We start from the raw sequence: 15,000 nt of genomic DNA, 5'->3' as shown, positions 1-15,000 counted from the left end.
GCACACAAAACCGGTGCTAATTGTCCTCAAAAATAAAAAACATTTTCTTCCCAGAAATATTTCTGCAGGCTTCTTATCGTCTCTGTGTACCAGTTGTCTTTTTCAATCAAATTTATTTAATTATCTGTACATTTTTTTCATAATTTTTATTTTGTTTGATTTTTGTTTTTGGCTAACCATATAGATCACGGCTGACCTGTGCAATCATGTGCCATGGAGGGCAGAGAGTATGCAGGATTTCCAAGCTGGTGCTGTGATTGGTTGGAATGAAAACATGCATACACTCGGCCCTCCACCCCTGGTAGAGGCTGCTGGTAGGGGGTGCTGGTAGGGGGTGCTGGTAGGGGGTGCTGGTATAAGCTTGGGACTCGGGGTCGTACGGGGCTTGGGACTAGGAGGGGAGACAGGCTGAGAGGCTAAATGTCGGCGGATTTGGGCTGCAGGCGATCGTGGACACGGTGGATAATCTTCTCCGGCCCGAGGCGCTGAGGTCGTGGGCGGACATGAACTCCACCGAGCAGACCCACTCTGCCACCATGCTGCTGGACACCCTGGAGGAGGGGGCCTTCGTCCTGGCCGACAACCTGATGGAGCCGGCTGTGGTCAAGGTGCCCGCCGAGAACGTCAGTAAGTCGCCTTCATTTCCTCTGTGATACCGTACGATACGATGAGCACTAACGGTACGTACGATACGATGAGCACTAACGGTACGTACGGTTCGATGAGCACTAACGGTAACTGTACCGTACGGTACGATGAGCACTAACACTAACTGTGCCGTACGATACGATGAGCACTAACACTAACTGTGCCGTACGATACGATGAGCACTAACACTAACTGTGCTGTACGATACGATGAGCACTAACACTAACTGTGCCGTACGATACGATGAGCACTAACACTAACTGTGCTGTACGATACGATGAGCACTAACACTAACTGTGCCGTACGATACGATGAGCACTAACACTAACTGTGCTGTACGATACGATGAGCACTAACACTAACTGTGCCGTACGATACGATGAGCACTAACACTAACTGTGCCGTACGATACGATGAGCACTAACACTAACTGCTGTACGATACGATGAGCACTAACACTAACTGCTGTACGGTACGATGAGCACTAACACTAACTGTGCCGTACGATACGATGAGCACTAACACTAACTGCTGTACGATACGATGAGCACTAACACTAACTGCTGTACGATATGATGAGCACTAACGGTATCTGTGCTGTACGGTTCGGTGAGCACTAACACTAACTGTGCCGTACGATGAGCACTAACACTAACTGTGCCGTACGATACGATGAGCACGAACGGTATCTGTGCCGTACGATACGGTGAGGACTAACGGTATCTGTGCTGTACGATACGATGAGCACTAACGGTAACTGTGCTGTACGGTTCGGTGAGCACTAACACTAACTGTGCCGTACGATACGATGAGCACTAACGGTACGTACGATACGATGAGCACTAACACTAACTGTGCCGTATGATACGATGAGCACTAACGGTAACTGTGCCGTACGATACGATGAGCACTAACACTAACTGTGCCGTACGATACGATGAGCACTAACACTAACTGTGCCGTACGATACGATGAGCACTAACACTAACTGTGCTGTACGATACGATGAGCACTAACGGTAACTGTGCCGTACGATACGATGAGCACTAACACTAACTGTGCCGTACGATACGATGAGCACTAACGCTAACTGTGCTGTACGATACGATGAGCACTAACGCTAACTGTGCCGTACGATACGATGAGCACTAACACTAACTGTGCCGTACGATACGATGAGCACTAACGCTAACTGTGCTGTACGATACGATGAGCACTAACGCTAACTGTGCTGTACGATACGATGAGCACTAACACTAACTGTGCCGTACGATACGATGAGCACTAACACTAACTGCTGTACGATACGATGAGCACTAACCCTAACTGTGCCGTACGATACGATGAGCACTAACACTAACTGTGCCGTACGGTACGATGAGCACTAACACTAACTGTGCTGTACGATACGATGAGCACTAACACTAACTGTGCCGTACGATACGATGAGCACTAACACTAACTGTGCCGTACGATACGATGAGCACTAACACTAACTGCTGTACGATACGATGAGCACTAACACTAACTGTGCTGTACGATACGATGAGCACTAACACTAACTGTGCCGTACGATACGATGAGCACTAACACTAACTGTGCCGTACGATACGATGAGCACTAACACTAACTGTGCCGTACGATACGATGAGCACTAACACTAACTGTGCCGTACAATACGATGAGCACTAACACTAACTGCTGTACGATACGATGAGCACTAACGGTACGTACGATACGATGAGCACTAACGGTACGTACGGTTCGATGAGCACTAACGGTAACTGTACCGTACGGTACGATGAGCACTAACACTAACTGTGCCGTACGGTTTGATGAGCACTAACACTAACTGTGCTGTACGATACGATGAGCACTAACACTAACTGTGCCGTACGATACGATGAGCACTAACACTAACTGTGCCGTACGATACGATGAGCACTAACACTAACTGTGCCGTACGGTACGATGAGCACTAACACTAACTGTGCCGTACGATACGATGGGCACTAACACTAACTGCTGTACGATACGATGAGCACTAACACTAACTGTGCCGTACGGTTTGATGAGCACTAACGGTAACTGTGCCGTACGGTACGATGAGCACTAACACTAACTGTGCCGTACGGTACGATGAGCACTAACGGTAACTGTGCCGTACGGTACGATGAGCACTAACACTAACTGTGCCGTACGATACGATGAGCACTAACACTAACTGTGCTGTACGATACGATGAGCACTAACACTAACTGTGCCGTACGGTACGATGAGCACTAACACTAACTGTGCTGTACGATACGATGAGCACTAACACTAACTGTGCCGTACGATACGATGAGCACTAAAACTAACTGTGCTGTACGATATGATGAGCACTAACACTAACTGCTGTACGATACGATGAGCACTAACACTAACTGCTGTACGATATGATGAGCACTAACGGTATCTGTGCCGTACGATACGATGAGCACTAACACTATCTGTGCCGTACGATACGATGAGCACTAACACTAACTGTGCTGTACGATACGATGAGCACTAACACTAACTGTGCTGTACGATACGATGAGCACTAACACTAACTGCCGTACGATACGATGAGCACTAACACTAACTGTGCTGTACGATACGATGAGCACTAACACTAACTGCTGTACGATACGATGAGCACTAACACTAACTGCTGTACGATATGATGAGCACTAACGGTATCTGTGCTGTACGGTTCGGTGAGCACTAACACTAACTGCTGTACGATATGATGAGCACTAACGGTATCTGTGCTGTACGGTTCGGTGAGCACTAACACTAACTGTGCCGTACAATACGATGAGCACTAACACTAACTGCTGTACGATACGATGAGCACTAACGGTACGTACGGTAACGATGAGCACTAACGGTAACTGTGCCGTATGATACGATGAGCACTAACGGTACGTACGGTTCGATGAGCACTAACGGTAACTGTACCGTACGGTACGATGAGCACTAACGCTAACTGTGCCGTACGGTACGATGAGCACTAACGGTAACTGTGCCGTACGATACGATGAGCACTAACGCTAACTGTGCCGTACGATACGATGAGCACTAACACTAACTGTGCCGTACGATACGATGAGCACTAACACTAACTGTGCCGTACGATACGATGAGCACTAACACTAACTGTGCTGTACGATACGATGAGCACTAACACTAACTGTGCTGTACGATACGATGAGCACTAAAACTAACTGTGCCGTACGATACGATGAGCACTAACACTAACTGTGCTGTACGATATGATGAGCACTAACACTAACTGCTGTACGATATGATGAGCACTAATGGTATCTGTGCCGTACGATACGATGAGCACTAACACTAACTGTGCCGTACGATACGATGAGCACGAACGGTATCTGTGCCGTACGATACGATGAGCACTAACGGTATCTGTGCTGTACGATACGATGAGCACTAACGGTAACTGTGCTGTACGGTTCGGTGAGCACTAACACTAACTGTGCCGTACGATACGATGAGCACTAATGGTACGTACGATACGATGAGCACTAACACTAACTGTGCCGTATGATACGATGAGCACTAACGGTAACTGTGCCGTACGATACGATGAGCACTAACACTAACTGTGCCGTACGATACGATGAGCACTAACACTAACTGTGCCGTATGATACGATGAGCACTAACACTAACTGTGCCGTACGATACGATGAGCACGAACGGTATCTGTGCCGTACGATACGATGAGCACTAACGCTAACTGTGCCGTACGATACGATGAGCACTAACGGTAACTGTGCCGTACGATACGATGAGCACTAACACTAACTGTGCCGTACGGTACGATGAGCACTAACGGTAACTGTGCCGTACGATACGATGAGCACTAACGCTAACTGTGCCGTACGGTACGATGAGCACTAACGGTATCTGTGCCGTACGGTACGATGAGCACTAACACTAACTGTGCCGTACGATACGATGAGCACTAACACTAACTGTGCTGTACGATATGATGAGCACTAACACTAACTGTGCCGTACGATACGATGAGCACTAACACTAACTGTGCTGTACGATACGATGAGCACTAACGCTAACTGTGCCGTACGGTACGATGAGCACTAACGGTAACTGTGCCGTACGATACGATGAGCACTAACACTAACTGTGCCGTACGATACGATGAGCACTAACACTAACTGTGCTGTACGGTTTGATGAGCACTAACGGTAACTGTGCCGTACGGTACGATGAGCACTAACACTAACTGTGCCGTACGATACGATGAGCACTAACACTAACTGTGCCGTACGGTTTGATGAGCATTAACGGTAACTGTGCCGTACGATACGATGAGCACTAACGCTAACTGTGCCGTACGATACGATGAGCACTAACACTAACTGTGCTGTACGATACGATGAGCACTAACACTAACTGTGCTGTATGATACGATGAGCACTAACACTAACTGTGCCGTACGATACGATGAGCACTAACACTAACTGCTGTACGATACGATGAGCACTAACGGTACGTACGGTAACAATGAGCACTAACGGTAACTGTGCCGTATGATACGATGAGCACTAACGGTACGTACGGTTCGATGAGCACTAACGGTAACTGTGCCGTACGATACGATGAGCACTAACACTAACTGTGCCGTACGGTTTGATGAGCACTAACACTAACTGTGCTGTACGATACGATGAGCACTAACACTAACTGTGCCGTACGGTTTGATGAGCACTAACACTAACTGTGCTGTACGATACGATGAGCACTAACACTAACTGTGCTGTACGATACGATGAGCACTAACACTAACTGTGCCGTACGATACGATGAGCACTAACACTAACTGTGCCGTACGGTACGATGAGCACTAACGGTAACTGTGCCGTACGATACGATGAGCACTAACACTAACTGCTGTACGATATGATGAGCACTAACGGTAACTGTGCCGTACGATACGATGAGCACTAACACTAACTGTGCCGTACGGTACGATGAGCACTAACGCTAACTGTGCCGTACGATACGATGAGCACTAACACTAACTGTGCCGTACGATATGATGAGCACTAACACTAACTGTGCCGTACGATACGATGAGCACTAACACTAACTGTGCCGTACGGTACGATGAGCACTCACACTAACTGTGCCGTACGATACGATGAGCACTAACACTAACTGTGCCGTACGATACGATGAGCACTGACACTAACTGTGCTGTACGATACGATGAGCACTAACGGTAACTGTGCCGTACGATACGATGAGCACTAACACTAACTGTGCCGTACGATACGATGAGCACTAACGGTATCTGTGCCCTACGATACGATGAGCACTAACACTAACTGTGCCGTACGATACGATGAGCACTAACACTAACTGCTGTACGATATGATGAGCACTAACGGTATCTGTGCCCTACGATACGATGAGCACTAACACTAACTGTGCCGTACGGTACGATGAGCACTAACGTTATCTGTGCTGTACGGTACGATGAGCACTAACGGTAACTGTGCTGTACGGTACGATGAGCACTAACACTAACTGTGCCGTACGGTACGATGAGCACTAACACTAACTGTGCCGTACGATATGATGAGCACTAACACTAACTGTGCCGTACGGTACGATGAGCACTAACACTAACTGTGCCGTACGGTACGATGAGCACTAACGTTATCTGTGCTGTACGATACGATGAGCACTAACGGTAACTGTGCCGTACGATACGATGAGCACTAACACTAACTGTGCCCTACGATACGATGAGCACTAACGGTATCTGTGCTGTACGATACGATGAGCACTAACACTAACTGTGCTGTACGATACGATGAGCACTAACACTAACTGTGCCGTACGATACGATGAGCACTAACGGTATCTGTGCTGTACGGTACGATGAGCACTAACGGTATCTGTGCTGTACGGTTTGATGAGCACTAACGGTAACTGTACCGTACGATACGATGAGCACTAACGGTAACTGTGCCGTACGGTACGATGAGCACTAACACTAACTGTGCCGTACGATACGATGAGCACTAACGCTAACTGTGCCGTACGATACGATGAGCACTAACACTAACTGTGCCGTATGATACGATGAGCACTAACACTAACTGTGCCGTACGATACGATGAGCACTAACACTAACTGTGCCGTACGGTTTGATGAGCACTAACGGTAACTGTGCCGTACGGTTTGATGAGCACTAACGGTAACTGTGCCGTACGATACGATGAGCACTAACGGTAACTGTACCATAGCCGTAGGATGGTCTGCTATCTGTATCCGTTTCATCTGCTAAAGGCAATTTGGGGACACTGCTTCTCTAAGGATTTATGAATGCCAGGAAATGTGAAATGACAGATGGGAGGGGGTGTGTTGAATTATGGATTTTCACCCCCACCCCCCCTATTCTATACATCAAAGATTGTTTTGCCTGCCTGTGGTTTACCAGAGAGCACGAGCAGGTACACTCAGACACACTCAGACACACTCAGACACACTCAGGTACACTCAGGTACACTCAGACACACTCAGACACACTCAGACACACTCAGGTACACTCAGACACACTCAGGGACACACTCAGGGACACTCAGACACACTCAGGGACACTCAGGGACACACTCAGGGACACACTCAGGGACACTCATGTACACTCAGGGACACCCAGGTACACTCAGGGACACTCGGGGACACCCAGGTACACTCAGGGACACTCGGGGACACCCAGGGACACTCAGGGACACACTCAGGGACACACTCAGGGACACTCAGGGACACACTCAAGGACACACTCAGGTACACTCAGGGACACTCAGGGACAATCAGACACCTCAGGGACACTCATGTACACTCAGGGACACCCAGGTACACTCAGGGACACTCGGGGACACCCAGGTACACTCAGGGACACTCGGGGACACCCAGGTACACTCAGGGACACTCGGGGACACCCAGGTACACTCAGGGACACTCGGGGACACTCATGTACACTCAGGGACACTAGTCAGCAGCATGGCTGAATCCCTGGTCTTATTACCATTCCAAAGGGCTCGTTCTGCCATACGGTAAATCTCTTTATTTCTAATGAGGAATGAGGTGTACTCTGGAATATCTGTGTTTAATTGTAAATAGAGAAGGTGCTAGGTGCACTCTGTGGTATATCTCAGGTTCCATCCTGGCCTCTCACACACTGTCAGCACAGATAATCAGCAGATAATCTAGTGAAATGTGTATGTGTAGCACTCATAGTAACATCTATGGTCAGAATTATTGAGCTGTAATGTGTATACCTAGTGCCCACAGTAATGTCTATGGTGGTGATGATTAAAGGCTCCCACAGTGAGCTCTATGGTGTGTCCTCCCCCCAGTCCTCGATGTCTATGTCCTGAGCACCGAGGGGCAGGTGCAGGACCTGCGTTTCCCTCACACCAGCCAGCCGGGCGCGTCCATCCAGCTGTCGTCCAACACCGTCAAGCTCAACAGCAGGAGTGGTGAGAGCCGTGCACCCTGCCTGCACTGTCCTGACTGCAACATCTGCACTGAAACATGGTTCCCACTGCCAGCACACTGCACAGCCAAACTCTATGATGGACAGATTACCGGTGTTCTTATTGGTTAAAGCTCTCTGTCTCTCTCTCGCCCACTCTCCCCTCTCTCTCCCTCTCTCCCCTCTCTCTCTCCCTGTCTCTCTCCCTCCCTCTCCCTGTCTCTCTCGTTCTCTCTCTCTCTCTCCCCCTCCCTCCCTCCCTCCCTCTCTCCCTCTCCCTCTCCCCTCTCTCTCCCTCTCTCCCCTCTCTCTCTCCCTGTCTCTCTCCCTCCCTCTCCCTGTCTCTCTCTCGTTCTCTCTCTCTCTCTCCCCCCTCCCTCTCTCTCTCTTCCTCTCTCTCTCCCACCTCTTTCTCTCTCCCTCTCTCTCCCCCTCCCTCCCTCTCTCTCTCGTTCTCTCTCTCTCTCTCTCCCCCTCCCTCCCTCCCTCTCTCTCTCTCTCTCTCTCTCTCCCTCTCCCTCCCTCCCTCTCCCTCTCCCTCTCCCTCTCTCTCTCCCCCTCCCTCCCTCCCTCCCTCCCTCTCCCTCTCCCTCTCTCTCTCTCTCTCCCTCTCTCTCCCTCTCCCTCTCCCCCTCCCTCCCTCCCTCCCTCTCTCCCTCTCCCTCTCCCTCTCTCTCCCTCTCTCCCCTCTCTCTCTCCCTGTCTCTCTCCCTCCCTCTCCCTGTCTCTCTCTCTCTCTCTCTCCCCCTCCCTCCCTCCCTCTCTCTCTCCCCCTCCCTCCCTCCCTCTCCCTCTCTCTCTCTCTCCCTCTCTCTCAGGAGTGGCTAAACTGGTGTTTGTCCTGTATAAGCAGCTGGGTCAGTTTCTCAGTGCGGAGAACGCCAGCATCAGGCTGGAGCGGGAGGGTGAGGGTGAGGGGGGGGGAGGGGGAGAGCCGTGCTGTGGCAGTGAACTCTCACATCATCTCCGCCTCCATCAACAAGGAGTCCAGCCGAGTGTTCGTCTCCGAACCCGTGGTCTTCACTCTGGAGCACCTCGACGTAAGCCCCCCGCCAAGGGTCCACTTCCTGTAGGTCCCTCTCCGCTTCCTGTTAGTCACACGCCCTGCCCAACACACAGTCACATGCCCTGCCAACAAACTTTTGAAGTCAACAAACTTTTGAGTAAATAAAGGGAACTGTGCACCAGTGAGTTGGTGGAACCTCAGTGCATTTTGAATTAAATAACAATGTTAAAGATGCTCTTTTCTTTTATGGCGAAAAATGAACTCCGTGATTAGCTGTCGCACAACACTGGGGCAGGAGAGAGTCCCACAGGAGCCAGGGTAATCCCGCTCAACCCTCATTCAGCAACACAACCCTGTTCCGCTCGTGTGTCTCCATGAGGGCGCTAAAGTGTCTCTATGCACACCAAATAATGTTCTTGAAATAAAATCGTCATTTCAGACGGAAAACTACTTCAACTCCAACTGCTCGTTCTGGAACTACTCGGAGCGGAGCATGACGGGGCACTGGTCGACCCAGGGGTGCAGACGTCTGGTGGCCAACAGAACCCACACCACGTGTTCCTGCAGCCACCTGACCAACTTCGCCATCCTGATGGCTCATCGAGAAGTCATGGTGAGTATTTCTGCTGCTCTAGTGTTAGCCCATTGCGAAGTCATCATAACACTCCAGCATTCTAACGACCCATTGTGAAGTCATCATAACACTCCAGCATTCTAACGACCCATTGTGAAGTCATCATAACACTCCAGCATTCTAACAACCCATTGTGAAGTCATCATAACACTCCAGCATTCTAACGAACCATTGTGAAGTCATAGCGAGTAACTGTTGTTTATTTCGGCAGCAGTTCAGACCTTGTTCAGGGGACATGATTTAGTTTAATCCCCTAGCAGTGTCTGAAGTCTATTCTGGTGTCTGAGAAAATTAAAACTGGTAACACGGAATAATGTTTGGAAAGAGCTTTAAAGGCACTGGAGCAGAATACTTTGGGATGAGTCAGTGTGGGTCCGTGTGCGTTGTGTGTGTTTGTGCAGGGCATGTGTTGTGCAGGGTGTAGCGTATGACGTGCATGTCGTGTGTATGGTGGGGCGTGGTGTATGACATGTGCATGTTGTGTGTATGGCAGGGCGTTTTCCATGTTCCACAGGGCATGTAATGTGTGTACGTTGCATGTTTGGCAGGGCGTGTGACTATGTGTGTTGGGCAGGGCGTGTGACTGTGTCTTGGACAGGGAGTGTGACTGTGTGTTGGGTGTTGGGCAGGACGTGTGACTGTGTGGGTTGGACAGGGCGTGTTGCGTGTTGGACAGGGTGTGTGACTGTCTGGGTTGGACAGGGCGTGTTGCGTGTTGGACAGGGCGTGTTGCGTGTTGGACAGGGTGTGTGACTGTGTGGGTTGGACAGGGCATGTTGCGTGTTGGACAGGGCGTGTGACTGTGTGGGTTGGACAGGGCATGTTGCGTGTTGGACAGGGCGTGTTGCGTGTTGGACAGGGCGTGTGACTGTGTTGGACAGGGCGTGTTGCGTGTTGGACAGGGCATGTTGCGTGTTGGACAGGGCGTGTTGCGTGTTGGACAGGGCGTGTGACTGTGTGGGTTGGACAGGGCGTGTTGGACAGGGCGTGTTGCGTGTTGGACAGGGTGTGTGACTGTCTGGGTTGGACTGGGCGTGTTGCGTGTTGGACAGGGCGTGTTGCGTGTTGGACAGGGCGTGTGACTGTGTTGGACAGGGCGTGTTGCGTGTTGGACAGGGCGTGTTGCGTGTTGGACAGGGCGTGTTGCGTGTTGGACAGGGCGTGTTGCGTGTTGGACAGGGCGTGTGACTGTGTGGGTTGGACAGGGCGTGTTGCGTGTTGGACAGGGCGTGTTGCGTGTTGGACAGGGCGTGTTGCGTGTTGGACAGGGCGTGTTGCGTGTTGGACAGGGCGTGTTGCGTGTTGGACAGGGCGTGTGACTGTGTGGGTTGGACAGGGCGTGTTGCGTGTTGGACAGGGCGTGTTGCGTGTTGGACAGGGCGTGTTGCGTGTTGGACAGGGCGTGTTGCGTGTTGGACAGGGCGTGTTGCGTGTTGGACAGGGCGTGTTGCGTGTTGGACAGGGCGTGTGACTGTGTGGGTTGGACAGGGCATGTTGCGTGTTGGACAGGGCGTGTTGCGTGTTGGACAGGGCGTGTGACTGTGTTGGACAGGGCGTGTTGCGTGTTGGACAGGGCATGTTGCGTGTTGGACAGGGCGTGTTGCGTGTTGGACAGGGCGTGTGACTGTGTGGGTTGGACAGGGCGTGTTGGACAGGGCGTGTTGCGTGTTGGACAGGGTGTGTGACTGTCTGGGTTGGACTGGGCGTGTTGCGTGTTGGACAGGGCGTGTTGCGTGTTGGACAGGGCGTGTGACTGTGTTGGACAGGGCGTGTTGCGTGTTGGACAGGGCGTGTTGCGTGTTGGACAGGGCGTGTGACTGTGTTGGACAGGGCGTGTTGCGTGTTGGACAGGGCGTGTTGCGTGTTGGACAGGGCGTGTTGCGTGTTGGACAGGGCGTGTTGCGTGTTGGACAGGGCGTGTTGCGTGTTGGACAGGGCGTGTGACTGTGTGGGTTGGACAGGGCGTGTTGCGTGTTGGACAGGGCGTGTTGCGTGTTGGACAGGGCGTGTTGCGTGTTGGACAGGGCGTGTTGCGTGTTGGACAGGGCGTGTTGCGTGTTGGACAGGGCGTGTGACTGTGTGGGTTGGACAGGGCGTGTTGCGTGTTGGACAGGGCGTGTTGCGTGTTGGACAGGGCGTGTTGCGTGTTGGACAGGGCGTGTTGCGTGTTGGACAGGGCGTGTTGCGTGTTGGACAGGGCGTGTTGCGTGTTGGACAGGGCGTGTTGCGTGTTGGACAGGGCGTGTGACTGTGTGGGTTGGACAGGGCGTGTTGCGTGTTGGACAGGGCGTGTTGCGTGTTGGACAGGGCATGTTGCGTGTTGGACAGGGCGTGTTGCGTGTTGGACAGGGCGTGTTGCGTGTTGGACAGGGCGTGTTGCGTGTTGGACAGGGCGTGTGACTGTGTGGGTTGGACAGGGCATGTTGCGTGTTGGACAGGGCGTGTTGCGTGTTGGACAGGGCATGTTGCGTGTTGGACAGGGCGTGTTGCGTGTTGGACAGGGCGTGTTGCGTGTTGGACAGGGCGTGTTGCGTGTTGGACAGGGCGTGTTGCGTGTTGGACAGGGCGTGTTGCGTGTTGGACAGGGCGTGTTGCGTGTTGGACAGGGCGTGTTGCGTGTTGGACAGGGCGTGTGACTGTGTTGCATGCTCCACAGGGCCGGGCCGGACTGCACGAGCTCTTCCTGGGCATCCTGACGCGGGTGGGGGTGGCGGTGTCCCTGGTCTGTCTGGCCATCAGCACCTTCAGCTTCTGCTTCTTCAGGGGCCTGCAGTGCGACCGCAACACCGTGCACAAGAACCTCTGCGCCTGCCTCTTCATCGCTGAGCTCATCTTCCTCATCGGCATCGACATGACCGAGCCCCAGGTAGGGTCCAGTACTACTGTTAGTGCTGGGGTTAGTGTAGGTTAGTGTTGGGGATAATGCTGGGTCAGTGTTTGGTTTAGTGCTGGGTTAGTGTTGGGTTAATGCTGGGTTAGTGTTTGGTTTAATGCTGGGTTTGTGTTGGGTTTAGTGCTGGGTTAATGCTGGGTTAGTGTTGGGTTAATGCTGGGTTAGTGTTTGGTTTAGTGCTGGGTTAATGCTGGGTTAGTGTTGGGGTTAATGCTGGGTTTGTGTTTGGTTTAGTGCTGGGTTAATGCTGGGTTAGTGTTGGGTTAATGCTGGGTTAGTGTTTGGTTTAGTGCTGGGTTAATGCTGGGTTAGTGTTGGGGTTAATGCTGGGTTTGTGTTTGGTTTAGTGCTGGGTTAATGCTGGGTTAGTGTTGGGGTTAATGCTGGGTTAGTGTTTGGTTTAGTGCTGGGTTAATGCTGGGTTAGTGTTGGGGTTAATGCTGGGTTTGTGTTTGGTTTAGTGCTGGGTTAATGCTGGGTTAGTGTTTGGTTTAGTGCTGGGTTAGTGTAGGGGTTAGTGTTGGGGTTAATGCTGGGTTAGTGTTTGGTTTAGTGCTGGGTTAATGCTGGGTTAGTGTTGGCTTAATGCTGGGTTAGTGCTGGCTTAATGCTGGGTTAGTGTTGGCTTAATGCTGGGTTAGTGTTGGGGTTAATGCTGGGTTAGTGTTGGCTTAATGCTGGGTTAATGCTGGGGCTAGTGCTGGGTTATTGCTGGGTTAGTGTTGGCTTAATGCTGGGGCTAGTGCTGGGTTAATGCTGGGTTAGTGTTGGCTTAATGCTGGGTTAATGCTGGGTTAGTGTTGGCTTAATGTTGGGTTAGTGTTGGCTTAATGCTGGGTTATTGTTGGGGTTAGTGTTGGCTTAATGCTGGGTTAGTGCTGGGGTTAATACTCTCTCTCGTTAGCTGGGCTGTGCCATCATCGCGGGGCTGCTCCACTTCCTCTTCCTGTCTGCGTTCTCCTGGCTGAGCCTGGAGGCGGTGCAGCTCTACCTCTCGCTGGTCGAGGTGTTCGAGAGCCACGCCCCCCGCAGGAAGTACTACTACGCCTGCGGCTACCTGCTTCCTGCCGTGGTGGTGGGCGTGTCCGCAGCGGTGGACCACAGCAGCTACGGCACGGAGACGGCGTAAGCAATCCCCCGCCCCTGTCCCCCTGCGCTGCCACGGCAACGCATACGCTGAGTCAGCCAATCGCTGAGTCTGACTGCGCGTGGTCCCGTTCGCTTTGGAATGGTCACCTCGTTTGGGTTACTGCTGGGTTACTGCTCGTTTGGGTTAGTGCTGGGTTACTGCTCGTTTGGTTTAGTGCTGGGTTACTGCTCGTTTGGGTTAGTGCTGGGTTACTGCTCGTTTGGGTTAGTGCTGGGTTACTGCTCGTTTGGTTTAGTGCTGGGTTACTGCTCGTTTGGGTTAGTGCTGGGTTACTGCTCGTTTGGGTTAGTGCTGGGTTACTGCTCGTTTGGGTTACTGCTGGGTTACTGCTCGTTTGGGTTAGTGCTGGGTTACTGCTCGTTTGGGTTAGTGCTGGGTTACTGCTCGTTTGGGTTACTGCTGGGTTACTGCTCGTTTGGGTTAGTGCTGGGTTACTGCTCGTTTGGGTTAGTGCTGGGTTACTGCTCGTTTGGGTTAGTGCTGGGTTACTGCTCGTTTGGGTTAGTGCTGGGTTACTGCTCGTTTGGTTTAGTGCTGGGTTACTGCTCGTTTGGGTTAGTGCTGGGTTACTGCTCGTTTGGGTTAGTGCTGGGTTACTGCTCGTTTGGGTTAGTGCTGGGTTACTGCTCGTTTGGGTTACTGCTGGGTTACTGCTCGTTTGGGTTAGTGCTGGGTTACTGCTCGTTTGGGTTACTGCTGGGTTACTGCTCGTTTGGGTTAGTGCTGGGTTACTGCTCGTTTGGGTTAGTGCTGGGTTACTGCTCGTTTGGGTTAGTGCTGGGTTACTGCTCGTTTGGGTTAGTGCTGGGTTACTGCTCGTTTGGGTTAGTGCTGGGTTACTGCTCGTTTGGGTTACTGCTGGGTTACTGCTCGTTTGGGTTAGTGCTGGGTTACTGCTCGTTTGGGTTACTGCTGGGTTACTGCTCGTTTGGGTTAGTGCTGGGTTACTGCTCGTTTGGGTTAGTGCTGGGTTACTGCTCGTTTGGGTTAGTGCTGGGTTACTGCTCGTTTGGGTTAGTGCTGGGTTACTGCTCGTTTGGGTTAGTGCTGGGTTACTGCTCGTTTGGGTTAGTGCTGGGTTACTGCTCGTTTGGGTTAGTGCTGGGTTA

General features: G+C 51.6%; 1 pseudogene; it reads left to right on the top strand.

The window, feature by feature from the left end:
* The window catches only part of LOC133128185 (adhesion G protein-coupled receptor L2-like), a 96,961-nt pseudogene that overhangs the window by 63,825 nt on the left and 18,136 nt on the right, over positions 1-15,000 (top strand).

This window comes from Conger conger, chromosome 5 (genome assembly GCF_963514075.1).
Source record: "Conger conger chromosome 5, fConCon1.1, whole genome shotgun sequence".
NCBI classification, from domain to species: Eukaryota; Metazoa; Chordata; class Actinopteri; order Anguilliformes; family Congridae; genus Conger; species Conger conger.
Note: the sequence above shows the minus strand (reverse complement) of the source record. Positions and strands in the feature narration are given on the sequence as shown.